Raw genomic sequence first — 15,229 nt, forward strand, 5'->3', positions numbered from 1 at the left:
GTTCTCTAGTGAGACCCAAAAAGACATTTTTGGAAACCAAAATTGTGTAAAAGATATTCATTAGCACTTTATTTTGTAGTTTGTTTCTTTCAGGCAACAGTTTACCCTCAGGAATCTAATCTGTGGTGCTTAATGGAACAAAGTCAGAGCCCTGCAATTTCCAGGCTGTGTGACTTTGGTGATATTATTCAACATCTCTGACCCTCTGTTTTCTTAGGTGTAATATGGGGGTAGCAATAATTTTCTCAGAGAGTTACAGGGAGGATGACAGTAAGGGTCTAGGACTGCTGCTAAAAGGTAGTGCACACTCATCAAATAGGAATTCTTGTCACACTCTGAGTATTAAAAAGTAAAATAAGTAACCATCAAGATCAAGGAAAATTACAAAGGAAGACAAACAGAGCATCTTCACAGTATGCCTAGTTATCTGAAGGATCAAATCATTAAAAGTTCGTTTCCATGCTGGATCTAATGGCAGGTATATTTGTAGTTCTTTGAGGAATCTCCATACTGTTTTCTATAGAGGTTGTACTAATCTACATTCCCAAAAGCTGTAGATAAGCATTCCCTTTTCACTGCTTCCATGCTAACCTCTATTGGGTTTTGACGTATTATTAATGGCTATTTTGAATGAGGTAAGGTGGTGGTTCACTGGGGTTTTGATTTGCGTTTCCCTGAAGATTAGTGTTCACACATTTACCAGACGTATATTTTCTTTTGAAAAACATCTCCTACAATTCCACTATTAGGTATATACCCAGAAGATAAAAAATCACATTACCATAAAGATGTTTGTATCAGAATGTTTATTGCAGCCCAATTCATAATTGCCAGGTCATGAAAGAAGCCCAAGTGCCCATCAATCCACAAATGGATCAATAAACTGTGGTATATGTACACCATGGAATACTATGCAGCCCTAAAGAAAAACGAAGACTTTACCTCCTTCATGTTTACATGGATGGAACTGGAAAATGTACTTCTTAGCAAAGTATCACAGGAATGGAAGAAAAAGTATCCAATGTACACAGCCCTTTTATGAAACTAATTTATAGCTCTCAAATGAAAGGTACAACTTAATTCTAGCCCAAGAATATGGGGAGGGGCTGGGGAAGGGGAGGGGAAAAGGGCGGCTGGGTGGTGGGAGGGGGACCAGAAAGATCACCTATATTTCTGTCTAACAAAGGTACAAGTGAACTTTTCTAGAACTAGAATGTAAATGTTTTGACACAATGACTATGCAAATAACATGAAATTTATGTGAACCAGCTTGACGAAAGTATTTCAAAATGTATATGAAAACACTACACTGTACCCCATGTTTGCATTAATAAAAAATAATTTTTTTAATTAAAAAAAAAAGAAAGAAAAACATCTGTTCAGGTCTTCTGCCCACTTTTGGATGGGACTGTTTGTTTTTCTCTTGCTGATTTCTTTATAGTTCTCTTTAAATTGGGGATATTAGTCCTTCAGAAGTATAGGTTACAAATACTTTCTCCCATGTCTATTAACTCTTGTTGATTAATTCTCAATCTGTGCTGAAACCAGACCTACAATTCAACGTAGCAATCTCATTCCTTCTTACCCAAAGGAAAAGAAGTCGTTATGAAAAAAAAAAAAAAACCTGCACCCAATTTTTTATCACAGCACAATTCACAATTGCTAAGATGTGGAATCAGCTAAAGTGCCCATCAACTGAAAAGAGGATAAAGAATATGTATCTAGGTATATGCCACAGAGTCCTACTCAGCCATAACAAGGATGGAACGACATCTTTCTTTTGCAGCAACTGGGATGGAGCTGGAGACTATTATCCTAAGTAGAATACGTGTACCTCAGAAATGGAAAAGCAACATGTTCTCACTTATAAGTGGGAGCTAAACAAAGTGTACATATGACGTAGAGAGATAATGGACCTTGGAAACTAAGAGAAGAGGAGAGGGTGAGGGATCAAAAATTACGTGTTGAATACGATACCCGCTATTCAGGGCACACACACTCTAAAAGCTCTGATTTCACCACCGTACAATTCATCCGTGTAACAAAAAACTCTTGCACCCCTTAAATCTAGTAACATAATAACAGCAAATTTTAAATAAAATACATTGTTTTCCCCTCTGCAAAAAAGTTTTAAATATGGTTGGTTGGCCCAAAAACCTTAGGAAAGCAAAGTGTTTACTTCTATTTAGAACCAAGTTTTTGAGCTTTTGCTATTTTGAGATTGAGATCATCATGCAAATTTTGGGTTTCGATGAATTTATTAGTTTTCCTACGATTATTATTTCTGAAGCTCTCTCCCTCATGGGTTTATCTATGGAAGAATTCAACATACTTACCACTTTAGTAATGTGAAGGTATTTAGATTTGGAGTGTAACTTATTCATTCGAAAGTACATTTCTGCAAGAAAAATTTATTATAGTTATAATAAAGTAAAAATACCGTTTTCACAATTTTAATTGTGTATAGGCAAAATTACTAAAGCTTCAAAATATGTAACAGCTTGTAGTTTAATTGCAACTGGAAGACTATCCTTTGGAAAGTGAGTGTGGATGGAAATATTTATATGTTGGCGTGGAGAGTTGGCTCAGTATATTAACTACGGAATAATTTTAACTGTTACCTTGTTTTACAAGCTGGATGATTTTATCTGATGCCTTTATGGGAGTACTGAACATGTCTATACACTCAGTCTGCATGCAAAAGTTGTTGTTTTACTTTTCAATTTCAGATATGCTTAAGAAGATTTTCATAAACTTTCACAGGAAAGAGATCAAATGAAACCAATTGGCAACATTTTCCATATGAGTGACATGAGATGTTGCATGCCCTATTGTCCCATTCATCTTCAATTTGACACCAGATTTTGGCAAAGGAAAAGATCCTGACTCAAAAATTTTTATTTTTTGGACTATCAACAAACAAAAATCCAAAAATAAACAAAGACCAAACCAAGGAAGAAGGCAGAAAACAGTAAAAATCAGAACCATGACTTGAATGTTAAATCTAAAAAGAAACCATAGAAGCTGTCTGCTTATTCTGATTACAATCAAAATTTGTCAAAATAAAGTGGTCTCTCTTACAAAAGACCCCAAATCCCAAATATTCTTAAATATGAAAATGGTCACACTTTTAAAATACTATTAAAGATGTGTTTCCACCTATGAGTACATGTCTCAAAAATATATGATAAAGTTTGAAGACTAAATCTTAAGGAAATATCATGGGTCTACCAAATCTATATATACAAAGATGTTTATATAATAGGAAAAAAATATTTAAAAATCTAAATTTATCCAAAGAAAGGAAATGATTAATGGAACATATTTACAATGGCTTATCCTACAGCCATCGAGAAATGATATTGTGAAAAAATATAGTGACAATATAGGGAAAATGGGCATTATATCTTAAGTAAGAAAACCTGAACTGTGGTCTTATGGTCCTAGTTTTATTTTAAAAATTATGGTTATTGGAGGGAGGGGGATTGGAGGGATCACTTCTGTGGTTTATCTTACAAGGGTACAAGTGAATCTTTCTAAGAGTAGAATATGAACGTTTTAACACAATAACTAAGAAAATGGCATGAAGGCTATGTTAACCAGTTTGATGGAAATGTTTCAAATTGTATGTGAAAACACCACACTGTACCCCTAGAAGTGCATTAATGTACATAGTTATCATTCAATTAAAAAGAAAAAGAATAAGGAAATGGATAACAAGAAGGCCAAACACTCTTCCTATACTACAAAAAGAAAGGCTAACATGAAGAAAAAGTGGAATAGTTGAACAAATTATGGAACCTGCAGAGAAGAAAGCAAACATTTATGGCCCTTCTTTTGTACATCAAGCACACAGGCCAGATCCTACCACCTGAAAGGACTGGTCACTGACTCCCTGAAGCTGAGATACCGAATCCAAGAGATGGAGACTATGTCGATAAGACCTGTCCACTTCACTGTCAGTTTGAGTGGCTTCCCTTGACAGCTGCTGGGCCAGAGACTTGGTTTTCTCCAATCTAGGAGGGAGATGGGGGAAAACTAGGCCTTTGAAAGTTTACCCTTTTAGTGAAAACAATAATTCATCCTGTTGTTTTTAAAATATGCAGTTGGAATATTTGGAATAAACCAAAGAAGGTAAAAAAAAAAAATTATGGTTATTATATCCAAAAATTGGTTTTCAGTACTATTTACTAGTGATTTTTCCCCCCTTGGGATATAGGCTTATCATAGTTTCTTTGCTTTGAAGTTAAATATATTTGCTAGAATTTCTAGCAATTGACAATATTATTGTGAAAAGAAAGAATTTAATAAAATAGTAAGCAGTGGCTACTGTCTTTTCACAAGTAAGGAGACTACTTCTTCGTTGACATTTCTGCTTCCAAACTTAATAGCAGCAGGTTCAAGTGTTTCTAACTGGTACAAGTCACTAAGAGTCAAGTCATAAGCCAAGAAGGAAACTTGAACATGGCCCACAGGTGAGTTAGGAACTAGAGAATCCAAGCAAAGTCAGAATCTGGGGAACCTAGAGGATGTTTTGCAGGTCATCTTGGCAATCAAAGGGTCTTGAGACTAAACTGAAGAGAAGTAAGGTAACTGTCTTGCCTGGCAGAATGTTCCATGTTAAAGGGCTACTCTTTCTCTCTCCTTCTCTCTGTGTCTCTGTTTCTTTCTCTCTCTCTCTCTCTCTCTCTCTCTCTCTCCATATAAACAAGCATTATGAGGTGTTGTGTCTCAAAGTCAATAAACCTTTTATGTCAAGCAACACTTACCTTAAGACTTCATATTCTCAAGATCAGTAAAGAAATAGTCTAATTTGAGAATGCTTAACGGACATAATCTTGGGTTAAGTTGAACTACACACATGCACACATATACTATATGTACACAGCTTGTCTTTAGACTACTTACATATCTGTAGCAATTTTTGAATCCTGTTATTCTCTACAAAAGATTAAAAAGTGCTTAGTGAAACATAGGAGAAGTTAAATTTTAGCAGAGTTCTGGATGAGTTAGGATTTTCCAGAAACTAGATTAGAAAAGCACACTTAAAATAGGCACCTTAAATTATAAAAGAAACCAATAGCTAAAATTTAAATTCTAAACCCCAAAACAATACTTTATTTCTTGTCTCTGGAATAGTTTTTAACAGTTTTATATATCATAAAGTGAATGTGAGGTTACACATTCGTGTAGAATGGCCCAGATAATGTCTTGCAAGGCTACATAGACTCTTCCAAAATTCATATGGTGGAGAAATATTTATTTAATTCATTGAAAACCTTTATCTTCAGATTAAAATAATCTCAATTCAATTCAATGTTCTTCATAGGCTACATGGTCTTTTATTCTCACCTCTGAATTTCCTCAATTTTTCCAAAAATGAAATGCCCAAAATTGAACCTAGCACAAGTATATTGTATTTACTACTCATACTAATGTCGGGAGGGTTCTGCTCCCAGCACCATGATGATAAATAATCTCAGGTTATAAATAGGCAACAACTTTTAGAGCAGCCTATACTATGTATAAAGATAAAAGAAAACCTGTAAATCAGATGATAATTTCAACCAATAACAACGATAACTGCTGTTTATTAAGTTGGTAACTGTAAGGATATAGTTTTAATTCATTATACTTGTCATAAAAATACGACCCAAGGGCTGGCTTCCAGCTGGCTTCCCAGAGAATCCCATCATCTCCTACTGAGGACTCAGGGATCAGAGCTGCTGCTTCAAGAACCTCACACTAAGAGCCTTTCCTTGCACTTCTAATGGGACCCCCTTTGCAGCTCATCTCAGTAGAGGCGACCCAAACAGTTATGCAGCCCTACTTTCTGTGTGTGGAGAGCTCAGGGAACAAACTATCATTTCACCTAAGTACAGGCTGGCTACTCAATTCATCTTACCACAGGTCAAAACAGAAATCCAAATTGTTCACTTCCTGTGACATTCGAACTCCTTTGCATATGGGCGTTTAACCACACCCCTAATGAGCCAACTGAGGGATTTCAAATATTCCGCTCGGTGGCAGAGGTGTTTACAAGGAAGTGAAGCTGAACCATGTTTAGCTTAAATGGTTTGGCAAGCAGGAAATGAAAAAGAACCTAATCGGAGAAATGTATGGCATTCCTAAGTTACATAATAAATATATATTAAATGGTCAGCGCCCTCACACACACACACACACACACACACACACAGAGGAGTTCCAATTATAAATCAAATATAAAAAATCACCACAAATAGCAACAACTACCTGGCTCAGCCAACACTGCCATTTGAAAGAATTTTTAAACAAAATTTGCCCCCTTTTTTTCCTTCATTTTTAAGAGAGAGTGAACTTTATTGGAAATCCTGGATTGCTGACGTTCCGTTGACACAGTCATTTACTTCCAGCCTGTACACTTCCAGGCTCTGCCTCTCTTCCTGTTTGTATGTCATCTGCTGCCTGCCAAAAACTTGTTACTTAATCAGAGCCAAAATGTCCCTTTTAATCATGCAGCTGGACTCTGGATTTGACTTGGTCACAGTTTTCCAAAGGATGTCTCTTTCTTCTCTTTCTACAGTCTTTGTTTAAAGCTGTCTTAGAAACTATCCTCTTGGCTTGACAATAATATCACCTCTACGTGTGCTCTATATAATAAAAATAAATAAGGCCTAGTGGAAAAAAACTGAGATGCTTTTCTACCAAGGACCAGATTTCAGCACTGGTTTTGCCACATATTAACTTTCTGATCCTGGACAAGTTTCCTAACAACTATCTCGAAGCCTTGGTTTCCTTGTTATTAAATTAGAGAAAGTAGTTAAATAAAATCATTGCGAGGATCAAAGGAGAGGACATAGAAATCATTTTAAAGTATTAGAAAACATAAATGATTGAATAAATGCATGGGCATAGGTAAATATGTATACAAATCCTTATCATTTAGTATTAACAAATCAAATGTGAAAGAAACATAGGACTCTGAAGTATTGATATTGCAAACCGAAAAAGACTAGAGGGGCCAATTTTACAGCGCCCAACTTAAAAGTTTCCAGAGGACAAATGCTTGTTTCAGTGGGAGGCCACGGTGTGACAAGGGCACACAGGTTCACCTGCTGCAGAGCTTTCATGAGCCTTGGCAGCAAAACATGAAGAATAGATGACTTAGATTCTCTTCTCAAGATGTCAGAATTATTTGTTAGTAGAACGTGTGCTGTGACTATTTCCCTTAATACAATGTATGGACATATTCTCAGAATTTCAGATATAATAGTTTTGTTTTGAATTCTGGTCATCTTAATAAAATCTTAGCAAATGCATGCTTCATTGGTTAATTCTCCATTGCATGTCTTTTTTCTTCCAAATGTGATGTGTTTATTTTATTTTACTCTGAGGCAAAACCAAAGATTCCACTACAGCACAGAGACTGATATATTCAAAGGTCATGAAAAAGTGGCATGGGACAAGAGAATGTGATGTACAAACTGGAGGGTTGGGTCATTTTCTTTAACGTGACACTACACTGTCGCTGAAGAACACATTTAAATTAACACTACAGATTGAACTGAAATGTGGCACAAACAGGACAACTGCCAGGCAGGCCTTCCAGCACCTCCCTGAGGATGGACCTGCCATCTCTAGACTTCAGTGTGGGAGGATTGCAATTCTTTGGAAAAATAAAAAGTTCATCCACACTTTTGAAATTTCACAGAAGAATTTTAAGGCCAAAACATAATGGGTTCATTTCTCATCACTTCCAAGGACAAATCTGATGTTCTTTCTACTCGAACCACATTAAGCTACCAGTTCAAATCCCAACCCAAACTTGTGGCCTCCTCCATTGAAGTTCTTTCCATCAATTAAAGCTGATAAGGTCAGTTTGACTTGTTGAAGGGTCTGAGTATAACCCAGTCCAATCAAGCTGGCATTATTTACTTTAGCAGATAGAGAAGTTCTACGATCCAGCTTGTATTTAGCAGCGATGCCAAAACGGGTATTATTACTGCCAGCTGTCCAAGCAAGGTTTATTGATGTTTCAATCTTCTCATTAACCTTCTGGTAGATAGAACCAGTGCCATCGTTCGGTGCCATCATTCACATGAGCGTGCAGCTGGAAGTCTGCAGCCTTGTAACCCCGGGCAAAATTATTCTGTGACAGTTTAAATTTGCCTGTGTCAAACCTCATCTGATAGCCAGCAAGCCAACCTTCAGAGGCCAACACAGCCCAGCCATAGGTGGTTGGTCCAGAAAAATCTATATCAACATTACTGCCAAGACTGAAACAATCCCACTTATAGGAGGCCTTTAATTTCCCACTCTTCTTTCCTGTGTTTGGTATCAAGAGTTAATTTCAACCCTTCAGCCACCTTATTCTCCCAAGAGTATTGTCTGTGTTCCATTTTTGGGTGAAGGTAAGTCCATAGTTGCAGACCGTATATTTAGTCTCTAGGTTGCCTGACGCCTTCCTTGTATAAGTGTAAGCATGACTGACCAGAAGTAGAAAATTCCACTCCACTACAAGACTTGGTTTTCAGATCTATTTTGACCATGCCAAACTCATATCCTTTATTGAAGACATCCTTGGCAGCCTTTCCTAGGTCACAGTAAGTCGGTGTGTTACACATATCTCCAACCAGAGGGCCTGTCTCAATGTCTTTTGTTCTTTGCTCTACACACAACTCTAAAGTTCAGAGGATAACAGGATAACGGAAGTCATTTTAGGAGTTTTCATTTTGCAGATAAGATCTTCCTGTAAAATGTATCTTACATGTGAAAAGAAAAAAAGGGAGGGAGATGGCTTCCCACTTGGATTGCCTCCCTCCACTTATGGAGGTCCTGTTCTCCCTCCTCTGTTCACCTTCTTTTCTTTATCATGCCTAATCAATATTTCTCCCTGTTGCTTAAAAGAGAGTATTTTATAGCCCTACTACTCAAAGTATGGCCTAGGGAGCAGCACCAGTAGCCCCTTGCAGCTTCTTAGAAATGCAGAATCTCAGGCTCCATCTAAGATCCACTGAATTAGAATCTGCATTTAATAAAACTCCTAGGTGATTTGCACATACTTTGAAGATTGAAAAGAACTGGTTTTGATATAATATTTATGTTTAGTTCCATTGTGATGTCATTTGATCTATATAACAATATTGACTTTCTCTGTAACTCCATTAGCAATTAGGAAGTTTCTTTTTTTAGTACTTACACTTTTTTTTAACCCCTTGGAACATACCTTAGAATGTGAGGCTATTTGTAACTGAGCCACACCCACCTCTGTTCTCCTCGTCTTCATCCTCCTCCCTCCCAAGCTATGTTTTAGATGCTGCAATACTTGAAGCTGACTGACATTAAGAGGCTAAATGTGCAGGGTTCCAGCTGGGCATTCACTTTGACTATAGTATTGATCAAAATATTAAACATGGAGATGCTAGGAACATTGTTAGCCAGGAAGACATTGAAGAGGCAGTTAAAAGACTGACCAGAGGCACCATGAAACATTTTCTTTGTTAATCTATTTTCATTATAATATATATAATCTGTTTATGGAATTCCCAATTCTACATGACCTGCCATTATGGGGAAACAAGGTTTGCTAATGGAAATAAAGATAGAAACTCAAGTTTGTTTGTTTTTTTTTTTTTAAAAAAGGGGGGGGAATAAGATGAATAAGGAGAAGTAAGGCTCAGTACAATACAATAGCAGCTACTCATAGGATATAGGAGAACACAGAATAGAACTGTAGGTTTCAACACCCAAAATGAGTTCCAGGCAGTAAGCGGTGAGGAAATAGTCATAGGAGTCAGGGCAGGATTGAACCCTGAAGACTTGCCTTCAAAGGTACAAGGAATCCAGACTCTTTCCCTAACACAGAAAGAAAATCTTTGAAGATTATTTTGCAACATTACACAAGTGCACGGGTGATAGACTTGTATATTTTGTAATATATATTTTTTGCAGTTTTTGGCCAAGGCAGGGCTTGAACCCGCCACCTTCGGTATATGGGGCTGGCACCCTACTCATTGAGCCACAGGCACCACCCCTAGACTTGTATATTTTGATTTTAGAAATGAATTGATATTAATAGTGATCATTTTTTAAAGCATTCAAAGGTGTAAAACACTCAAAATCATATTGCTAAAAACCTAACTTTTATGATATCACAGCAACCCAAATATCACAATATTATTAAAGCCCCAGCAATTTGATTTCAAAATATTTTGCCATTGGTAACAACAAAGCAGCTTGGATTCTGGAACTATCAATTGAAGAAGAAGAAGAAGAAAAAGGACTTTTTAAAACTGCAAATTAGCATAAACAATGGAAAGAATCACAAAGGATGACTAAATACACCTAATTATAAACTCACTATAATTAAGAGAGCTCATAAACCTTGTAAAGACTTCTACTGCTTAAAGCCATAGATTACAGTGTAAACTCACATAAGGATTATTTGGCTTTGAGGAAGTTATTTCAGTCTTCTGAGCCTCAATTTTCCCATTTTTCTACTGCTGATTACAACCCCCTCCCAACCTTACTTGGCTTAATTCATAGAAGGTATTGGCAGTGGTCCTATTTTGTGGATGACAATCTGACCAAATTTTTCTCCCTGATTTTTTTAAAAGTCTTATGCAGACATGAAAATTAAATAGATTTCACAAAACACATAAGAAATTATCTTTCTTAAAAAGTATAAAATGGGCTCAGCGCCTGTGGCTCAAGCGGCTAAGGTGCCAGCCACATAAACCTAAGGTGGCGGGTTCGAATCCCCAGCCTGGGCCCGCCAAACAACAATGATGGCTGCAACCAAAAAATAGCCAGGCATTGTGGCAGACACCTGTAGTCCCAGCTACTTGGGAGGCTGAGACAGGAGACTCACTTGAGCCCAGGAGTTGGAGGTTCCTGTGAGCATGATGCCATGGCACTCTACCCAGGGGGATAGCTTGAGGCTCAGTCTCAAAAAAAAAAAAGCATAAAATGATCTGAAGTAGATACTCAAAAAAACTAGGATAGTTAATCACACTCTTGTCTTTGAAGTCAAAAACTACACATAACTGACTTAAGATATTTGCTATCGTTAGCTACAAGATCTGAAATTAAATGCGATCTTTTATACTGGGGAAAAGTCAAGACTTTTGAGTTCTCAAAAGAGCATAACATGCGTAAGGCCTTCCACTTGTTTATTCCTGATAATTATCATGGTGTGAGTATGAAGGAATTTGGTTAGCACAAACTCATAATTGATTTCTTTTTTTTAACCAAGAAGAAGAAACTAAAAAAATTGACAAAATCTCTCCTCCCTCCCACCCCCGCACATAGTTAAAGAGGCAGCTGTCCAGGGCTGCTTGTTTTCAGTCCTAACAGGAAGGAAACACTCAGGGAATTCATTTCCTGTGCTACTAGGAACACACTTCCCCCACAATGGACGTCACTTGACCCTCCTTCCTATTACATGTCCTAAAAAGTGATGCTTTCTCATTACATGTTTTAAAATACAAAAGTAAAATACATGGATCAAAGGGAAGGGAATATGTTGCTCTGGTGGCTGGAAACACACATTTCTTTTTGCCTAAGCCTGAGCTGGACAATACATTGTATTTTTTTTAATTCTGAAATAATGTTAAACCCAGAGAAATATTGCAAGAATTACGCAAAGTGCTCTTGTATCCTCCACTCAGATTCACCAATTGTTAACTTTGCTGTATTTACTTCATCTTTCTCTGGCTCTCTATTTACATGGATGCACGTGTACATCTGATCCAGGCTCAGCACCCATAGCACAGTGATTACGGTGCCAGCCACACACACCGAAGTTGGCCAGTTCAAACCCAGCCCAAGCCTGCCAAACAACAATGACAACTGCAACAAAAAATAGCCAGGCATTGTGGCAGGTGCCTATAGTCCCAGCTGGGAGGCTGAGGCAAGAGAATCACTTATGCCCAAGAGTTTGAGGTTGCTGTGAGCTGTGATGCCACAGCACTCTACTGAGGGTGACACAGGGACTGTCTCAAAAAAAAAAATCTGATCCATCTAAGAGTAAGTTACAGAAATTGTACCTTTTTTTTGTCTTGTTTTGTTGAGAGAGAGTCTCACTTTGTTGCCCTCGATAGAGTGCCATGGCATCATAGCTCATAGCAACCTCAGACTCTGGGCTCAAGCAATCTTGCCTCAGCCTCATGAGTAGCTGGGACTACAGGTGCCCGCCACAATGCCCAGCTATTTTTAGAGACTGGATCTCACTCTGGCTCACTTTGGTCTTGAAATTATGAGCTCAGGCAATCCACCCGCCTCAGCATCCCAGAGAAATTGTACCTCTTTACCCCTTTAATACTTTGGTATATACCTCTTGAGAAAAGAACATTCTCTTACCTAGCTCTGAAACAATGACCAATTTTAAGAAATTTGTCATTAATTCTATGACCTAACCCACATTCCATATTCAAATTTCACCAATTATTCAGCCACAGCAACTTTTAATGAGCAATCTTAACAAGTCATCTGAGATACTTCATTTTCTTTAACAGACAATGGACAATAAAACTTATAAACATTTTATTTTCAGAATCCACTATGTACCAACATATATATATAACTATTAATAATTCATTGAACAAACATAATAGTTTTCTGTTGTCTACATTTTTTAAAAAATCCTGAGCTAAGCCAACCTAGCTTAGTTATCTACTAGAAATGAGTTAACCAGGAGAATAGACAAAATTAATATTTAATGAATTATTCTACCAGCTGATAATTATAGAAAAAAAGTGGAAAGGACCTTTTTTTCTCTTGGAGCCTCACTGAATGAATTCACATCTATGTAAAGTCTATAGGACTCTGATTCCATGGACTTAGAAATTTAACTCATCTGTTCTATTTTTAAAAGTTTCACAGTTTGAAGATCTACCAATAGCAAAACAAAGGCTAAAGAACTCCAAGCAAAGAGCAAGTTGGGGTTTTTGTTTTTTTTTTTTTAATTTGACTACAGTATTTAGGAGAAAGAAGACTGTCATCCTTCTGAGGCTTTCTAAGAGCTTAACCTAAAAGCCAGCCTTCATGCCATGACAGTACGGTGAAATCAATGTGGGAGAAGTGGGATCAATAATTCAGTCAATAAATCAGTAAAAGAACTGCTTCAAGCAATCTATATGGAAAAACAGTGGGGGTGGGGGCTGTTTTTTTTTTTTTTTTTTTGTATGGCTGTACAGATTATTCAGAAAATGCTGGAAGATGTCCCGAGAGGTCAAAGTACTAATGTTAAGGCTGAACCCAGATGACGGTACAAACTGCAGACATCATGGCCGCTGCCCTGAACAGAAGACCAGAAGACCAGAAGACCGTGGAACAGGAAATTCCAGCAGCTTTGAAGAAAAATGGTCAATTTTTAACTTAGTAAATGCATAAATGCCAAATTTAAATAATGCCTTTTATAAAGTTGGGGCATTCTAGACAAACAGAGCAGCAGAATAAAATTTAACTTAACAGCAATAGTACTAAGGTGGGCATAGCTTTGGAAGGCCAACTATGAGGAAAGAAATCTGTTTTCTTTCTTTACCCAGAAAACATTTTTCATTTCTAGTTAAATTTTCAGAATCTCAGTCACAAAAATATCCAATTTCTTCACATCTACGATGAAATCTTGTGTCAACGAAAGACAAATTACTATGTCTACTGACTGCATCACTGCTATAATATAATAACAATATACCATATGTAAGTTGCATAATTTAATACGTTTTTTGAAAAATAAATTCTCAAACATTTCCAAGAGAAAAATAATTTAAAAATATATGCCTAGTACTGATTTATATTTGCCCAACAAATTTTCATTGAGATTGCTACTGCATTTTAAATTGAATATATATTTAAAAACTTAGACCAATTCAAAATATAAAAGGTAATGTTTAAAAATAAACATCTATATCTTCCCCTTTAAAATTATGTGTGTATTTATTTCAGTCAGCTTTTAGAATTTTAATTTAAAAAATTTTTCTTAATGTCTTTATGGCTCAATTTAAAAACTTATGTAGGTTTTTTTTTTTAATTTAAAGATCATTTTTTAAAAGCCACTGCTTGGTAATTATACAAATAATATACTGATTTACTAACACCCTCTGTGTGGATGTATAAAAAAATTTCTATTGATTTCATATAATTACATTTTATATTTATATATGTGTGTCTTTATTGAATTTTTTAAGAAAACTATATTTAGGTAAGTTACAGACAAAGATAGTAACTTAAAGGAGCTTGGCAATTATGAAGTTTACCCTTCAGATAAGACATTTAAAATGAAGCAAAGACAGCAAAAGTTCTAAACTGAACCAAATGTGACACCTCATTGCTATATCATTTTCTCACGAATAATGTGGGAAAGAGAAGAAATTTAACATAACACATAAATTTTATTGCTTAGCTAATTCGTATCTTAATTTTTTAGAATAATTAGGCTGTTTCAATTTTTAAAAAATTATAATGTATTATCTGTTCATGCTGTTCCCAACAATTCCTCAAAATCTGCTCAAAATAAAATATATTATACTGTATGAAATGTTCCCAGAGCAATCTCACCCCTCAACAGCCCAACCAGAACTCTCCCTTCCTAACTCATCCAACTAACTTATATCTTTAAATTGTGATATTTAGTCCTGAATTCAAAGTTTTAAAGAGAATAGTCAACTGGGAAAAAAAATCCAAAGCTCATTGGGATGGAGTATGTGAAAACATGGTAACAGCTGCTACACACAGATGAAGTTTTTCAGTTTTCATCCATAATACAAAGCCATTACTGACTCCAAGGAGAGTGAGAGACACCCTTCATTTTCTGTTATTAAAAAGTTTTGCCTCTTGGGTGGTGCCTGTGGCTCAAGGAGTAGGGCACCAGCCCCATATACCAGAGGTGGTGGGTTCAAACATGGCCCCAGCCAAAAACTGCAAAAAAGAAAAGAAAAGAAAAGTTTTGCCTCTTCCATGAAGAAGCAGCCACCTTTACTTGATTTATGTGACTGCCCTTGGCATGGAGCAGAAATTGAGGGCCCTTGCTAAGCAGAATGAAGAACCGTAAGTGCCACCTTCTCTGATTTTCACCTCCTTAGATTTATTTATTTATTTTTATTTCTTATAGCATAACTGTGTACATTAATGCAATCACGGGGTACAGTGTGCTGTTTTCATATACATTTTGAAATACTCTCATCAAACTGGTTAACATAACCTTCATGTCATTTTCTTAGTTATTGAGTTAAAACGTTCATACTCT

The 15,229-nt window shown here is 36.5% G+C and overlaps 1 pseudogene; it reads right to left on the bottom strand.

Annotated features, from left to right (window-relative positions):
- Positions 1–7,776: 7,776 nt before the first annotated feature.
- Positions 7,777–8,619, bottom strand: LOC100945769 (annotated as a pseudogene).
- Between the last annotated feature and the right edge of the window lie 6,610 nt (positions 8,620–15,229).

The sequence above is a fragment of the Otolemur garnettii genome, unplaced genomic scaffold (assembly GCF_000181295.1).
Source record: "Otolemur garnettii isolate 467f Iridium unplaced genomic scaffold, OtoGar3 scaffold00028, whole genome shotgun sequence".
Taxonomy (NCBI): Eukaryota; Metazoa; Chordata; class Mammalia; order Primates; family Galagidae; genus Otolemur; species Otolemur garnettii.